General features: G+C 27.9%; 1 protein-coding gene across 1 annotated transcript in view; it reads right to left on the reverse strand.

Annotated features, from left to right (window-relative positions):
- The window catches only part of LOC105844993 (small integral membrane protein 15), a 44,008-nt gene continuing 28,405 nt past the window's right edge, over nt 1–15,603 (reverse strand). The window contains exon 4 of the mRNA XM_065799034.1: nt 1–98. The gene's annotated coding sequence lies outside the window, so the exon portion shown is untranslated. The remainder of the gene's footprint in view (nt 99–15,603) is intronic.

The following is a 15,603-nucleotide window of genomic DNA, read 5'->3' on the forward strand; positions in this document are numbered from 1 at the left end:
TTATAGAAACTTTAAAGAAATCATAAAAATGATTTACAATTCAAACATAAAAAGTAAAACTCCTTTTTCTGACTTTCAACAACAATCGATTTCGAGCTCTAAATAAAAGAAATGTACCTATCAAATCTCCACTTAAATTAGTTAAGTAACTTCAGAGTTCAAAAGTTCAGTAAGTGAAGTAACTAGGTTTTGTCATTTTGTTATATTAAATTATATTTATAGCGGTTACCTACAAAAACTTTTTTAAAAAAATAAAATTTTTGTTTTGATATAATTTGAATACTTATGCATTTTTAAAAAATTTAGGAGTTAACTCTTAAATTTTATTTTAATTCTTGTAATCTCCTAATTTATAGTTTAAAACCATTAAAAATACATATTTTTCATAACATATTTAAAAATAAGTAGATACTTTCATATAAATATAAAAAAACTACCTGCTTTTAAAACAATCAAAAACTTTTTAATGCAAAAAACTATTCAGAAATAAAATCTGTTGCAACTTTGGTCTTATGTTAAATAGTAAACGACCGGGGTTGATATTTGAGCGGGGCCGGGTTTAATAAAATATAGCCAGGGCCGGGCTTGTGACCGGAGCTGCGTAAACTTCTAGACATCCTTATGTACATTTTTTTTTTCAAAATTTATGCTTGTTTTTGTATATATATTGCATTTATATGCATTTATAAACATCATCATGATCAACATAATCGTCATCATGATCATCATCATCATTATCATCATTGTCATGATCATGATCATGATCATCATCATAAATATATTCCTGAATTTAATAATACTAGTTATTTAATTCTGACATAAATAGATGCCAGAATTTAATAACTAGTAAATGTAAGTATATAATTATAATATATAAAGAAATATAAATTTATTTCTAGCCCCGGCTATCAACCCTGCTAAATCTTACAATTTTGCAGGGGCCGGATTTGCAAAAAGTCTCATTTTTAGCTGGGACCAGCCCCGGTCGTTTACTAATGTTAAATCGTGCATCTCTTATAACAAATCAATTTTACAATAATTCATTAAATACTAGATAACGTTATTAACGCTATTAACCTCATTTTAATAAACAAATGTGTTTAAATTTCTGTTAAAAGAAACAACAACTGCTAAGGGTAGTTTTTGCTAAATTTTGCTGAAACTAGAAAAGTGCAAGATTGTTAAGTATAAAACTGTTTTGGATAAAGAACTACTAAAAAAAAATTAAAATTAAGAGTTCAAGTCAAATATGCTAAAAAAAGTTTTATAAAAATTTTTCGCTCAGTGGAACACACAAGTCAAAATATCTTAAAATATATCTTTATAACCAATTTAAATGAGCTCATAAATGTAACTTTTTTTATAACCATTTTAAATGTGCTCATATATGTAACTTTTTTTATAACCAATTTAAATGTGCTCATAAATGTAACTTTTTTTATAACCATTTTAAATTTGCTCATAAATGTAACTTTTTTTAGATTGTTGTGGCTTTTAAGTTATAAAATAATTAAAAAATAATTAAAAAAAAACTACAAATTTCTGTTAATATCATAGTTATAATAGAATCCTCAATAGAATAAAACAAAAAGAAAATAACATGTTTGCAAGAAATATTTTTAGTAAAGCGGTAAAGAAAAACCCAAACAGCATGATGAAAAAAATTCTTAACATTGAAAAAGCTAAACGAGCAATACTAGGTAGCTAGGTTTATTGTGTTTTCTTAAATTTTAGAAGATATATTTTATTAACTTCAATGTGTAAATCTGAGCCTTTTTTATTATCTTTTAAAGATGATCAACTATTAAATAGACTGAATAATTTACAACATATAGTTTATAATCTTTTCAAAACTAAAAAAAGAGAATAAAAGTAAAAACTACAAAATATTCGATAAAAAAAGACAAGAAAAATAAAAAGTATTTTGAAAGAAAAATAAACTTATGTAAATAAAAAACAAAACTAAAAAAAAAAACTAAAAAAATAAATAAGAGCAAGTGAGAAAGTTTTATTTCATCATTAATGATTATAAATATCTCCTTATATTTTACCACTAGTGATGTAAATTTTCCGGTATAATTTGATTCAGAATTTACCAGTAAATTTTAAATCGGAGAGGGTAAATTTTCCTTAAGAAAAAAATTTTTTTTTTAAACAAAATAAAAATAAGTTAAAAAAATTTCAAAATTTACCAGGCGGTAAAATTTCCAAACTTTCCGGTAAATTTTACCCTCACAACACTATTTACCACCTTGCAGTTTCACAAACAATCGGAGCAAATATCTCCATTATTTTCCCTAAACCCCCTGGATCTTGTGACATTTTTGTTGCAGCTAAATTTTGTAGCTGCTAAAGTTCGTTTATATTCATATTATACTATATTAAAGAACTTTAAAAACAAAAAATAATAATAGTAATAAGGTCCAAGATGCTTAGGAAAAATGTAAAAGATTTCCTTAGAATAAATGCATTATGCCATTATCAAATGCATATTTTTCAGATATCAGGAATAGCAATTATGAGAATCTGATTATAAATGTATGTTAGATCAGTTCTTTATATTTCAATCAATGGCCAGTGGGGCACTTTCTTTGATTGTCCTGGTTTTTACTTACCTTTATCTAGATTATGTAGATTAAGCTTGAAATTTCAGACTTCCATGTGCAACGGTTTAGAAATTATAGCCTTAAAAACACAACACAATGGTCCCGGTTGATATACAAATAGTAAAAATAGACTACTTAGATTAACTCATAACTTTTTTTCTAACTTTCAACAAGTGTTTAATTTTTTCTTGAAATACTATTTAATAGACAGCTCTCTCTTTAAAATAGAGGTTTTTATTAACTTTTATAATATTATAGAGAAAAATATAACCTCAACATAGGATAAAATATGAAAACTGCTTAAAAAAAAAGCCAAAATGTTAACTGTAGTGTTTTTCTATTCATTAACAAGTCTTTACAGGTAAGTTTTTTGATTAGCTACTATTGTCTGCAATAAATGTACAAAATATAAGCAGCTTCTAGCACTTTATATTGATCTAAGATTAACAACATATAAGACAGATGCAACTATATAAAAATACTATTTTTCAATTATCAATGCTTGAGTGCAATATTGGAATCCAGTGCCCCTCCAACCTGCCTACTCATGTGAGGGAAGCGAACCAATTTTTCATTATTTCTTTAAAAAAAAAGTTACGGTTGTTTGCTCCCTTCTTGATCTATTTATCATAGTGAAAAGGAGGAAAATTAAACGGGCAGTTATTTTTTAGAGCTCTGCATTATTGTTTAAATGTAATACTTTTAAAATATTTTACACAATTAAGAGGTGTTTTATTTACCTATTAATCACTTTTTGCAACATTTTAAACAAAGCATATTCAAATTTTGTTTAAAAACAATCTTTGAGATTATATATATGAATTTCTATTCAAATATTATATATATGTGAACTTTCTATTAAAAAAAAATTAGTTAAAAAGCATTATTTTAACTTATAATTATAGGTTAAAAGCTGTTGCATCACTTAGTCCATCAACGGGATAATTAGCGTATTAAAAAATTGAATGGTAAGGAAATCAAAATATCATCCAAAAATTACCCCAAGAATTCCTTACGGCCTTATCATAGAGCACCGCGGAAGATCATTTAATAGGAAGTTCATGCCTCCTTCCCAACCAATGTCGCAGAGGTGGGGTTTGAACCATGTATCTTATATTTCTGAGGCAAGTGCAGTACCCTTGCGCCACAGCTGCTCGAGAAACATAATTAGTTTGGTATTCTGCATAAAGTTATTTTCAGTTTTTCAATTTTGTTCAGTTTTCGTTGTTGTTTTCAGTCAAATAAATTTTGCCTTATAGTAATGTGAAGAGCTATTAGTAAATATTTGTAAATTATTGGATTTATGTTGGCATTTTCTTATAAAGTTGTAGATTTTTAAGAAATTGAATCATAATTAGAAATAAGAAAAAACATTATGCAGAATACCAAGCTAATTATGTTTCTCAGAATTCTGATAAAAAGAAAGAAATGTCTAGAGTAAGATCTAAGAGAAAAAATGAAAGCCGAATCTAATAACAAAGCAGCTTGTACTGCTAAAGCAAAATTAAGAGTTGTAAAAATACGAAAAAGCCCTCTAAGGAAAAAACATAAAAATCGATCTCAAAGACTAAGCTCATCTTTTAAAAATGTTCAACAAAGAGAAAAGCATTGAAAAAAGTTTTATAACCACTACCAAATTCCAAAAATTCGGGTCTACCTCCAGCGTGTTCAAAGCTGTATGGTCTTACTGAGGAAAGACCATACAGTTTTTTGGGATAAAATTTTATAATGGGATGAAGTTTTATAAGTACAGTTTTATAATAAGGATGAAGCTTCTCAAATATCACCGGAAAAAAAAAATGTCACTCAGATTCAATTATCTGACAGAAAAAACAAAAAATATTCCGATACCTCGTTTATATTAGATGCTTAAAGAAGCTTTCGAGTTAATAAAAGAAAAGCATTAGCACATCAAAATCGGACCTATAGACCTTCGTAATGTGAAATTTGTTACGAAATTTCCGCATAATGTTCGTGTTTGTAGTTTGCATGAAAATATGCGATTTGACAAATTTGTTGCGTACAAAGGTATGAAGCAGTTCAATAAACATTTGCAAACTGTTGTGCATTTAGTTTCAAAGTATCCTGGGATGAGTGGAAAAAGCCTGAAACTAAAATATATGCAAACATCAAAAAAATTTTAAAGAGGTTTACTGTAACAGAACTCATCCAAAACATATCAGAGATGCGTGATAAGTTCGTTAAACACGCATTTTTAAAGAAAAGTCAATCAACAATTTTTAAGAAACTGAAGGAAGTTTCGATGAGTATTAATTCTGAAATTGCAATAATCCAAGTTGACTGGGCTAGAAACACTAGGTGTTTCTATCGAAATGAACCGCAAGCGGCTTATTTTGGTCAAAATCAAGTTTCTATCATGACCCTTGCAGTTAAGTCTTCAGTTATATCGTACATTGACAAAATCATTCACTTTATTCCTGATTGAGTCAAAGAAGTACACATATTCAGCGATAATGCCACTTCTCAGTTCAAAAACAAAACCATTATGGCTGCAATGGTAGTGTTTGAAAAACATTTTCAAACACTACCATTTTTACTACCTTTCAGAAAAAATTCTTCTGGGATTTCTTTGCAGCAATGCACAAAAAAAGAATGGTTGACGGAATTTGAGCTACTGTTAAGCGAATCGCAGCCCTGAGAGTTAAATCTAGTCAATGCGAGATCAGGTCAGCAGAAGGTGTTGCGTAAGAATTACAAGATTTGTAAATATCTGTAATTCATGTCAGAAAACAACAAATAAAAAATGAACTTGGATTCAGTTTAATTTTAAGCTATTCAAGAAAAATTAAAGATACATCAAAATCACATTATTTTTATGTTTAGAATGATAACATTGTTCTGATGCTATTTTCACCTGAGTATAACTAAAAATTATTACAAAATAACAAAACTTCTTAAAATGATTTTAATTCCATCTTTTTGCTTTGTCACTGAATGTTGCATCACTGAACTGATAGTTTTTTTCTGTAAAATAAAATGGTATGAAAACTTTGTTGTTTGTGGCTTTTTTATGACTGCCTTATTGCCAAATGAATAAGTTACAACAAAAAAATCTAATTAGTCTAGCTAGGATTAAAATTTCAGCGAAAACTCCATTTAAAAATATGCTGATAAAAAAACTCTTTTTTCCGCAACTTATCCAATTTCTCGAAGTCAATTTTATGCCACTTACTAAGTTTAAGTTATTTTACTTAAGTTATTTTATGCCACTTACTAAGTTTATAAGTTTTTTTCGCATCTTATGCATCATTAGGCATTAGTTTTTGACATTACTTTTTACTCCTCCCATAAAAGTCCAATAGGAGAGAGATCTTGTGATTGGGGAGGCTAAATCATTCTATACAATATTTAATCATTCTCGAACTCAGTAAAACAACTTATACAATAATCTGAAGAATATGTTTTGTATTTAAGCCTTAAGTCATTTTATTTTAAAAAAATAAATTGTTTCCCATTAACTCAACTTTCCAAAGGTATTTCATGACATTTTAAGTGTCCAAGTAAACTACTTTTTTTATTATTCCCTCTATTTTTACAATGTCACCTATGGCATTCCAACCAAACCACCCCTAAACCTTAACACTACATACCTCATGTTTTACAGTCAATAATACCCAATATTTTATCATACACTTAATGATGTTTTTCTTCAAACAAACAATCTCTTTTGAAACCAAAATTTACAATTTCTACATATCGGTCCACATATACAGTCATCGATGGTCCATTTTTTATGTAGTTTTGCCCACTCTAGGGCAAAGGGATTTTTATCAAAACATTTTAATCAAAATACTTTTATGCTTTTTAAATTATCTAATAGTGCAAAAATAAACATAAAAAGTAGTTAAATAAAAAATAGCATTTTAATGCAAAATTTAATGTCATCCGAATAATTATTAACGGTAGAGTGTGTGTGTGTGTGTGTGTGTGTGTGTGTGTGTGTGTGTGTGTGTGTGTGTCTGTGTGTGTCTGTGTGTGTATGTATATATATATATATATATATATATATATATATATATATATATATATATATATATACATAAATATATATATATATATATATTTATATATATATATATATATATATATATATTTATATATATATATATTAGGATGTGTCATACTTTATGATTTAAAAAAAAAAACGTTTTTACAAAAACCCAGTATATAGAAAACTTGTGTTCAACTATTTTAACATCAAAAACAAAACAAAAACAAAAAAAAAATTTCGGTTAAGCTACCGGGAAGTGTGTCTTGAAATTGCATACTTATGGTCAATTTTTCGTAATTAGCTTTGACCCTAACCATAGATACTGTTTTGCGTCCACGCATTTTTAAACGCAAGTAATTATTTACACCCACTCACTTTGAATTCTATGTAATATCAAAACTATATAAAGTTGCTGATTTATAAATTTTATGTTATATGTTAAAAAATATTATTAAAAAAATATTTACGCAAAAAGTTAGCAAATTACGAGCTTTGCTATTTAATCATGGCAGAGTCAATATCCTCAAGAACTAGAAAAAGGAGTGGATCAAAGCTTTCGAAATATATAGGGTCTAGAATAGATATTCTTGTATTGGAGTTACCAACGCTAAGAGATCTTCTTAGATATGGTCAGTTTTTGCAAGAAAGAAACAATAGAAACAAAAGAAATTATCCAATAAAATCTTTAATGAACGATGTTTACTAAAAGATAATTAGTAAATGGATCCACGCCAATGCTTTATTTGTACATCCTGTAATACATATTAAATATTATATTATTGCAACATTGGTGAATGATTGGAATGCAGCCAATTTGGTTGCTAGGGGAAAAGCAAGCGTAAAGGATAAAGATAGATTGGTGGCAAACCTTGACAAGTTGTTTGATATACTGAATTGTAATTGCCAAATTATTACTTGTCAAGAAAAAAACTGTTCGTCAGAATCTAACGATGAAGCCCACATTAATTGCACGTGCGAAAAAAAGAAAAAGATTCCAAAGAAAGAGTTAGTTTTTATACTTAGGCAAAGAGCTAAAATAGGGACTACTGGTCCACATCAAATTGGGTTAGCTGACTTGAAAAATCTGTTTTTATTTATTAATTATTTATATTACAAGTAAATCTGCCTGTTTCAACTTAAAAATAACAAAATATAATTAAATTTAAGTTACGGTATTTTACAAAGCATTAGTTAATAAAAATTCAATTACTTTATCTATAGTTAAAACAAAAAACGTCTCAAGAACAGCAACAAACAACTAAAAGTCAGGAAGAAATGTTTGAATTTGAATTGAGCGAAACAGAGGATCTATTTAGTAACGAATGTTTTGTAACAAACAGCAATACTGAACTCAATCTAATGTGTCAACAGAATGAAGTTCATGAACGTTTACAAGGACAAAGGAATTATGAAAGTATTTCCAACATAGCTTTAGCAAGCATACGGTATGGTACAGGCTTACGGAAAACAGTTGCAATTGCAACGGCAGCTTGGATGGATGCAGGAATAATGAAAGAAGATGATACCAAGTTAGTTATTGATCACAGCAAAGTCAAACGAGCACAAGAAAAAATTATGCAGTTTCTCTATAGAGTTTGATACTCAATGCAGGTCTAGCATTATTGATTGCATTTTTTTTGATGGCAGAATTGATAATACAAAAGTTCAATTAGTAGTCAAAGGTTCATCTAAATATTATCCTGCTACAATCAAAGAGGAACATTATACAGTATGTCAAGAGCCCGGAGGGAGATATCTTTTCCATTTCACACCTGAAAAGGCTCTAAAACATATGAAACACGCTGAATTAATTGCTCAGAATATATATGAATTTTTAAAAAATAATAGTACAGATAAAAGCTTAAAAGCGATCTGTGGTTATTCTACTAGTGTTAACACAGGATGGTCAGGCGGAGCAATACATTGGCTGGAAGTGAAATTAGGAAGAAAGCTAAACTGGCTGGTTTGCGCACTCCTTAAAAATTCCTCTGCATAATCTGATAACTACTCTTGATGGAGAGACTCTGAGCAGCAACAAATGGAGAGGCAGTATTGGAAAATTATTAAATGACGCAACTGCTCTGGAAATTAATCTATCCTTTGAAAAAATTGATGTCGGATATCCGCTTATTCCTCTAAAGGACGAAGTAATAAAAAATTTGTCCTTCAATCAGTTTTATGGATATAAAATAGTCTCTGCTAATAGAAGTGGAGAAATACCCGCAGACTTAGCTTTACTTGATATTGGGCCAGTTAATCATTCCAGATGGTTCACAACTGCTAACAGACTTTGTAGAGTTTGGGTCTCAAAACATGAGTTAGAAAGCAAGAATTAAAAAACTAATAATTGAGTTCATTGTTGGAGTACATGCCTATGTGGTCTAAAATTAAAGTCGAACACAGGTTTACTGAAAGACCGAGACATATTCTTTACCAGCTTAGTCTTCTGAAACATCAATCAAGTGAAGTACTAGAAATTGTTATGCCAACCGTTCGAAAATCAGCGTGGTATGCTTTCTCTGAGTCCATCATGCTCTGCCTGGAGAATGTATAGGAAATGCTCTGCTTGGAGAATGTATAGGAAAGAAAGAACGGTATAGGATTAATTGTGAAAATCAGAGGTCCTGGTGATAAAAAACTTCAAACTAGTGATAAAAATGTAAGAGCTAGAATAACTCCAGAAATAAAACCAGATGCAACAACGCTTATACAACTAATGAACTGGAATATCTCCTATGAGCCTATTCTTACTTGTGATCAGACAACAGAAGAAGTAAAACAGATAATAATTCAGCCTATGAATGTTCCAAATAGGCCTTGTCATGGGCAGTCAATTGAAAGACGAGTTAAACAGGTAACAGAAGCAGCAAGCAAAGTTTATTCTCATGAAAAAAGAGATGGTTTTATAAGAGAGCAGGACTTATCAAGACAATTGATGTCTACTAAATTAAATTAATATTACTAAGTTTATTAAATTAATAACCAAATGATAGATAAATGATTATACACAGAAAATATTATAATCGTTTTAATAATAATAATAAAAAAAAATTAAAAAAAAAATAATTAAGGCCGACAAAAATATACAACCACAAGCAAACATTTACTATTCTTGAAAGAAAGTTTCCGGAAATTGAGGTGAATCCTCCTAAATCACAATTCCCGGTAGCTTAATCATTTTGGATTTTTAAATCTAAGCTTTTTTTAGTGAAATTATATATAAATACAAGTTTTTGGAATACAAGGTTTTCAATCCGGAAGAAAAAAATAGTATGACACACCCTAATATATATATACATACATATATATATATATAGTTCTATAGTTTGTTGCATTTAGGAAGAGCGGAAGGAAAAAAATGATTCTTACACCAACACATACGTCACTTTTAATTACTTTTGACTTCCTCCAACATTTGGGTGTTATCAGAAAGTTAAAACCATTAATTTAATTACAAATTAATCGTTTTTTAAAAAAACCACAAAAACGCAAACTTAATTGACCAGAATTTTTTTTAAAACATTCTGAATGTTTTTAAAACATTCTAAATGTTTTTAAAAGATTCTGAATGTTTTTAACAATTAAACAATGTTTTTATTTTTATTTTTTTTAATAAAATGTTTTTATTTTTAATTTTTTTACTGTAAATCATGCGCGGAGTGTTGCTATATCGACTATCTTATAGCCTGACTCGCAAGGGAGTGCTGCTACGTCAACTGACAAATAACCTGACTCGCAAAGGAGTGCTGCTATATCGACTGAAAAATAGCCTGACTCGCAACTATATCGACTGAAAAATAGCCTGACTCGCTACATCTACTATCTTTTAGCCGGACTCGCAAGGGAGTACTGCTACATCGACTGAGGGTTTGGTTGGGGCAGGCAGTCTATCAATTAATAAAAAAAAAAAAATTCCGGTCTAGCATTTTAATTTTTACTTATTGTCAACAAAATACAGAAAAACTTTGACAACCAGGTAAGAGTTCTATATATATATATATATATATATATATATATATATATATATATATATATATATATATATATATATATATATATATATATATATATATATATATATATATATGTATATATATATATATATATATATATATATATATTTAAACAAATTTAAAAAGTATTACACACAATAGAGTGCTCAATGTTCTTAAAAGAACAGAGCAATTATATATTAGTAGAAAATCACTTAACAAAAGTTTTTTTCATTTAACACTGTGTTTCATAAAGTGATTTTCTACAAATATATGTACATATATTTATACTGTGTTTCATAAAGTGATTTTCTACTAATATATATATATATATATATATATATATATATATATATATATATATATATATATATATATATATATATATATATATATATATATATATAAATATATACATATATACAGTATGCGACAAAAGTGTTTACATGTTTTTGAAAAATATTCTTTTTTTAAAATAAATGATTGAAATACATGTTTATATATCAATATATATATATACCAAAATAAAGGTAATTCATTGTAGTTTCATGTTTTAAGCCTGAATTTAAATGAATGAGAAGTGTTTATAGCAAATTATTTATTGAAACAAAATGTTAGATGTAAACAGTTTTCTCGCGATTTATGCTATTAATAATTTTAATGCGAAACTAATACTTTGTGTAGCCTCCACGACTTCTAATGACAGCTGCAATTCTCGCAGGCATGCTACCAATCAACTTCTTGCATTCTTCAACAGTTATCGAACTCCAAACATACTCAACTCGTTCCCATAATTCTTGTCGACTGGCTGCTCTTGTTTCATAATTATAAACTCGATTCTTCACAATAGACCAAAGAGTCTCGATCGGGTTAAGATCGGGACTTTGCGCAGGCCGCTCTAGAATCTTAAATTTCTTCGAATTTAGGAATTCTAATGTGATTTTTGCCTTGTGCTTCGGATCATTGTCTTGTCAGTCACGATCAGAAATTCCTTTTCCAGCTTTTTTCCATACATATCAAATGCCATCAGAGCCAATCAAGTTAATCTTGCTTTCGTCTGTCCAAATCACCTTACTCCACTCAGCAAAAGTCCAGTTTTCATACTTCTTTGCAAATTCCACTACTAACACCGAAACATCGTTGTTTACGATGTTTCGGTGTTAGTAGTGGTTTCTTGATCTTCTTTTTTGCCTTGAATCCAATTCTCTTGAGTTCTCTCTGCACTGTTCGAGTACTTACCACTGTACCTTGAGCATTATTTAATTGTTTCTTTACATCGTGTGCTGATTTTGCTTTATTTGTCATGATTAATCTAGAAATTGTTCTCTGATCTCGAGTAGTGAAAATTTTCTTGCGCCCATTTTTGTTGCATTTCTCCTCTATATCGTTTCGCTTTTTAATTTTATAGACTAAAAAATAAGATATATTAAGTTCTCGTCCTATCTCACGAAGAGACAATCCTGATTTAAGCTTCTGAACAGCTAAATTTTCAATTTCTTTCGACACTTTCTTCATTCTTTCAATTATAATTTTTCTGTTGTTTACATTACGAATTTTAAGTTTAAATAAACCGTTTATTACTAATTGAGATAAGTTTTATTTAAACAAATTAAAAATATAGCCACAAAGTATTAATTTTGCATTAAAATTAATAATAGCATAAATCGCGAGAAAACTGTTTACATCTGACATTTTGTTTCAATAAATAATTTGCTATAAACACTTCTCATTCATTTAAATTCAGGCTCAAAACATGAAACTACAATGAATTACCTTTATTTTGGTATATATATATATTGATATATAAACATGTATTTCAATCATTAATTTTAAAAAAGAATATTTTTCAAAAACATGTAAACACTTTTGTTGCATTCTGTATATATATATATATATATATTATATTTTTTTTTTTTAAAAAAAAAAAAAAAAAAAAAAAAAAAAATTTTTTGTTAAGTGATTTTCTACTAATATATAATTGCTCTGTTCTTTTAAGAACATTGAGCACTCTATTGTGTAGAATACTTTTTAAAGTTGTTTAAATATATATATATATATATACATATATATATATATATATATATATATATATATATATATATAGATATATATATATATATATATATATATATATATATATATATATATATATATATATATATATATATATATATATATTAACAAAGAAAAAACAACTTTTTTTATGGTACTTTAAGTTTCATGCCTATACGGCAATCATTAGCCATTAGTATTCAATGGCTGATGATTGCCATTTAATTTGAAACTTAAAGAACCATAGAAAAAAATGTTTTTTCTTTGTTAATATATATGTGTGTGTATATATATATATATAGATAGATATAGATATAGATATAGATATAGATATATATATATATATATATATATATATATATATATATATATATATATATATATATATATATATATATATGTATATATATATATATATATATATATGTATATATATATCAATATTTTAAGGTCGATTTCCCTGACATTTCCTTAATCTTCTACCTGTTTTCTCTGAATTAATTTAAAGTTACCCAAAGTCAACTTCACAAAAATTAACCTAGATTCGTTTAGAAAAATGCTCTTCAACTGCAAAAATATAACCCACATTAAATGTATCAAGAGAAGTTCATAAAACTATCTGCCAAATAAACTTTTATATTACGTGTACCATATACAACTTATTTAAGTTATGTAAGTTTGATGAAGAGCCATTTTCCCTGATTTCTCCCTGATTTTTCTAAAATTTAATCTAATTTCCCTGATAATCCCCTGATTTTTTTGCAGATATCTGAATTCCCTGACTTTTCCCTGTTTTCCCTGATATGGCAAACACCCTGAAAATATTGAGATGAACCTTTCTATGCAAAAGCACATTTTGTACATATTTTAAGTCTCGAGCACAATTAAGTTTGAAATAAAAATATTGAGATACTTGGTATCTAAAGCCACAGAACTCGGTTATTTAAAACACTTTTAAGGATGTTAAGATAACTAAGTGCAAAATTAATTTATAACTTAATTAATATATTTTTAATTGTAAAAAATTCAACAAATGATGAAAAAATTACAAAAACATACAAAAAGTAAAAAAAACAAATAAATATAAGACCTATAAAAATGAAAACAATGACAACTTGACTGCCTGATACACATGCACACACATACATAAATACATTACCTATATATTTTTTTGGTTTCCCTTAAGTTTGGCTTTGAATGAATTGTTGTTTTAAAATAAAAAAGCTTTTTTAAACACAATCACGCATAACAATGTGATGATTTAAAAGAGCTGTTGTCGAAAACTAGTACAAAAAATGAAGCTTAATAAATATTTATAAAAATTATACAATAGTTTCTGCTCTGTTGTAGATGTCAGTTATCAATCAAATTTAAAATCATAACATAAACTATTAACATAAACTGATCATCTTTATCATATTTATGATAGAGATATAGTGTTAACATAAACTGAACGATCATTTTTATCATGTTTATGATGGAGATATAGTGTTAACATAAACTGAATGATCATTTTTATCATATTTATGACAGAGATATAGTGTTTACATAAACTGAATGATCATTTGAAAGAAGGAAAAAAAAAGAACCAGTTTTTCCTTATTATCTAAATCATTTTTTGTATGATCTTAATTTTATATCTATGCGAACTAGGTACGCAAAGTTTATTCAAATGATAAATTTTCAAATTTTAGATTCATAAATTGATTTGAATAAAGTGCTTAAAGTGTTGAAGTTTTTTGCGTTTGTGACAATAAAAACATTTTTTCACAGAAAAAAATATCACATTATTCAATAAGTAAGGATACTGACGCCAATTTTTAATGTGTGTTCTATAAAAAAAATTTGATTCGAGGCATATTCACCGATAACTCTAGTTGTGCACCACTTTCCTGTCAGCATTTAGCAAGCTTTTAAATCAGATTTAAATTCAGGTTCTAAATAAGTTATAAGTAATACTTAACTATGCAAGGTTAAGAAAGACCAAGTAAAAAATACTGGAAAGTATTTGATGTTTATCTGAGGGGTTAGAGAATTATCAGTTCTAACAGCAAGAAGTATGAGGAAAAAAATAAGTTGATAAGAGCATAGAGGAACAGTTACAGTAAAAGGATTCAACTTGAAGGAACAACATTCAACAAATGATGATAGCTTGCTTGAGTTGCGACCATGGTGGTATTTGTAAAAAAGAGAAAAAAATGCAGCCTTAAGACCATTGAAAATGAAATGAGCACGTTCATAAGGAAACCTTATGATCATGCTCAAGTTAGAGCAAGTCCAACTACATTTACAATGTGTATTTAAACATTATCTTAAAAAGAAGAGATCATTAGAGGAGCCAACCCACATATATCAACAGTAATCTATACAAAGACAAATAAGATTCTGAGGTTAAAAAGTTCTAACAGATTCTATAGTTTCTGATGTTGAAAAGTAATAAAGGATTGTCTGGGAAAGCATAAAATAGAGGCCTCAGAATGTTGCAATTCATCAATATAGGAAACTCAACAGCATGGCAATAATTATTAGCAGTAAACCTGAGTTTTTTACAGGTTAAAATTCACTAGCAAGGGGAGCTGAAAATATAGAGGTTAAAATTCACCAACATAGAGAGCTGAAAATAGAGAGGTTAACATTCACCAGCACAGAGAGCCCAAGCTGTCAAAGAAGAGATCACATTTAAGATCTATTCTATTCAATAAAAAAATTGACTTTTTGTCGAAACTAGAGTAAATAGGTGCATAATCAGCAACAGGACCAAGGAAGGAACCTAGTGGTACCCCAGAAGTTACTGGAACTGAAAAAAAATGTAGCCCATCAATCGCAGCTTCAATACTGCAGTTGAAATGAAATGATTCAACAATTTTTAAAGTTTTTCCATATATGAAGAGACATAGAGAAATCCATAAAATGCATGAAAAAAATATTTTTTTAAACTATT

Source organism: Hydra vulgaris, chromosome 06, assembly GCF_038396675.1.
Source record: "Hydra vulgaris chromosome 06, alternate assembly HydraT2T_AEP".
In the NCBI taxonomy this organism is placed as follows: domain Eukaryota; kingdom Metazoa; phylum Cnidaria; class Hydrozoa; order Anthoathecata; family Hydridae; genus Hydra; species Hydra vulgaris.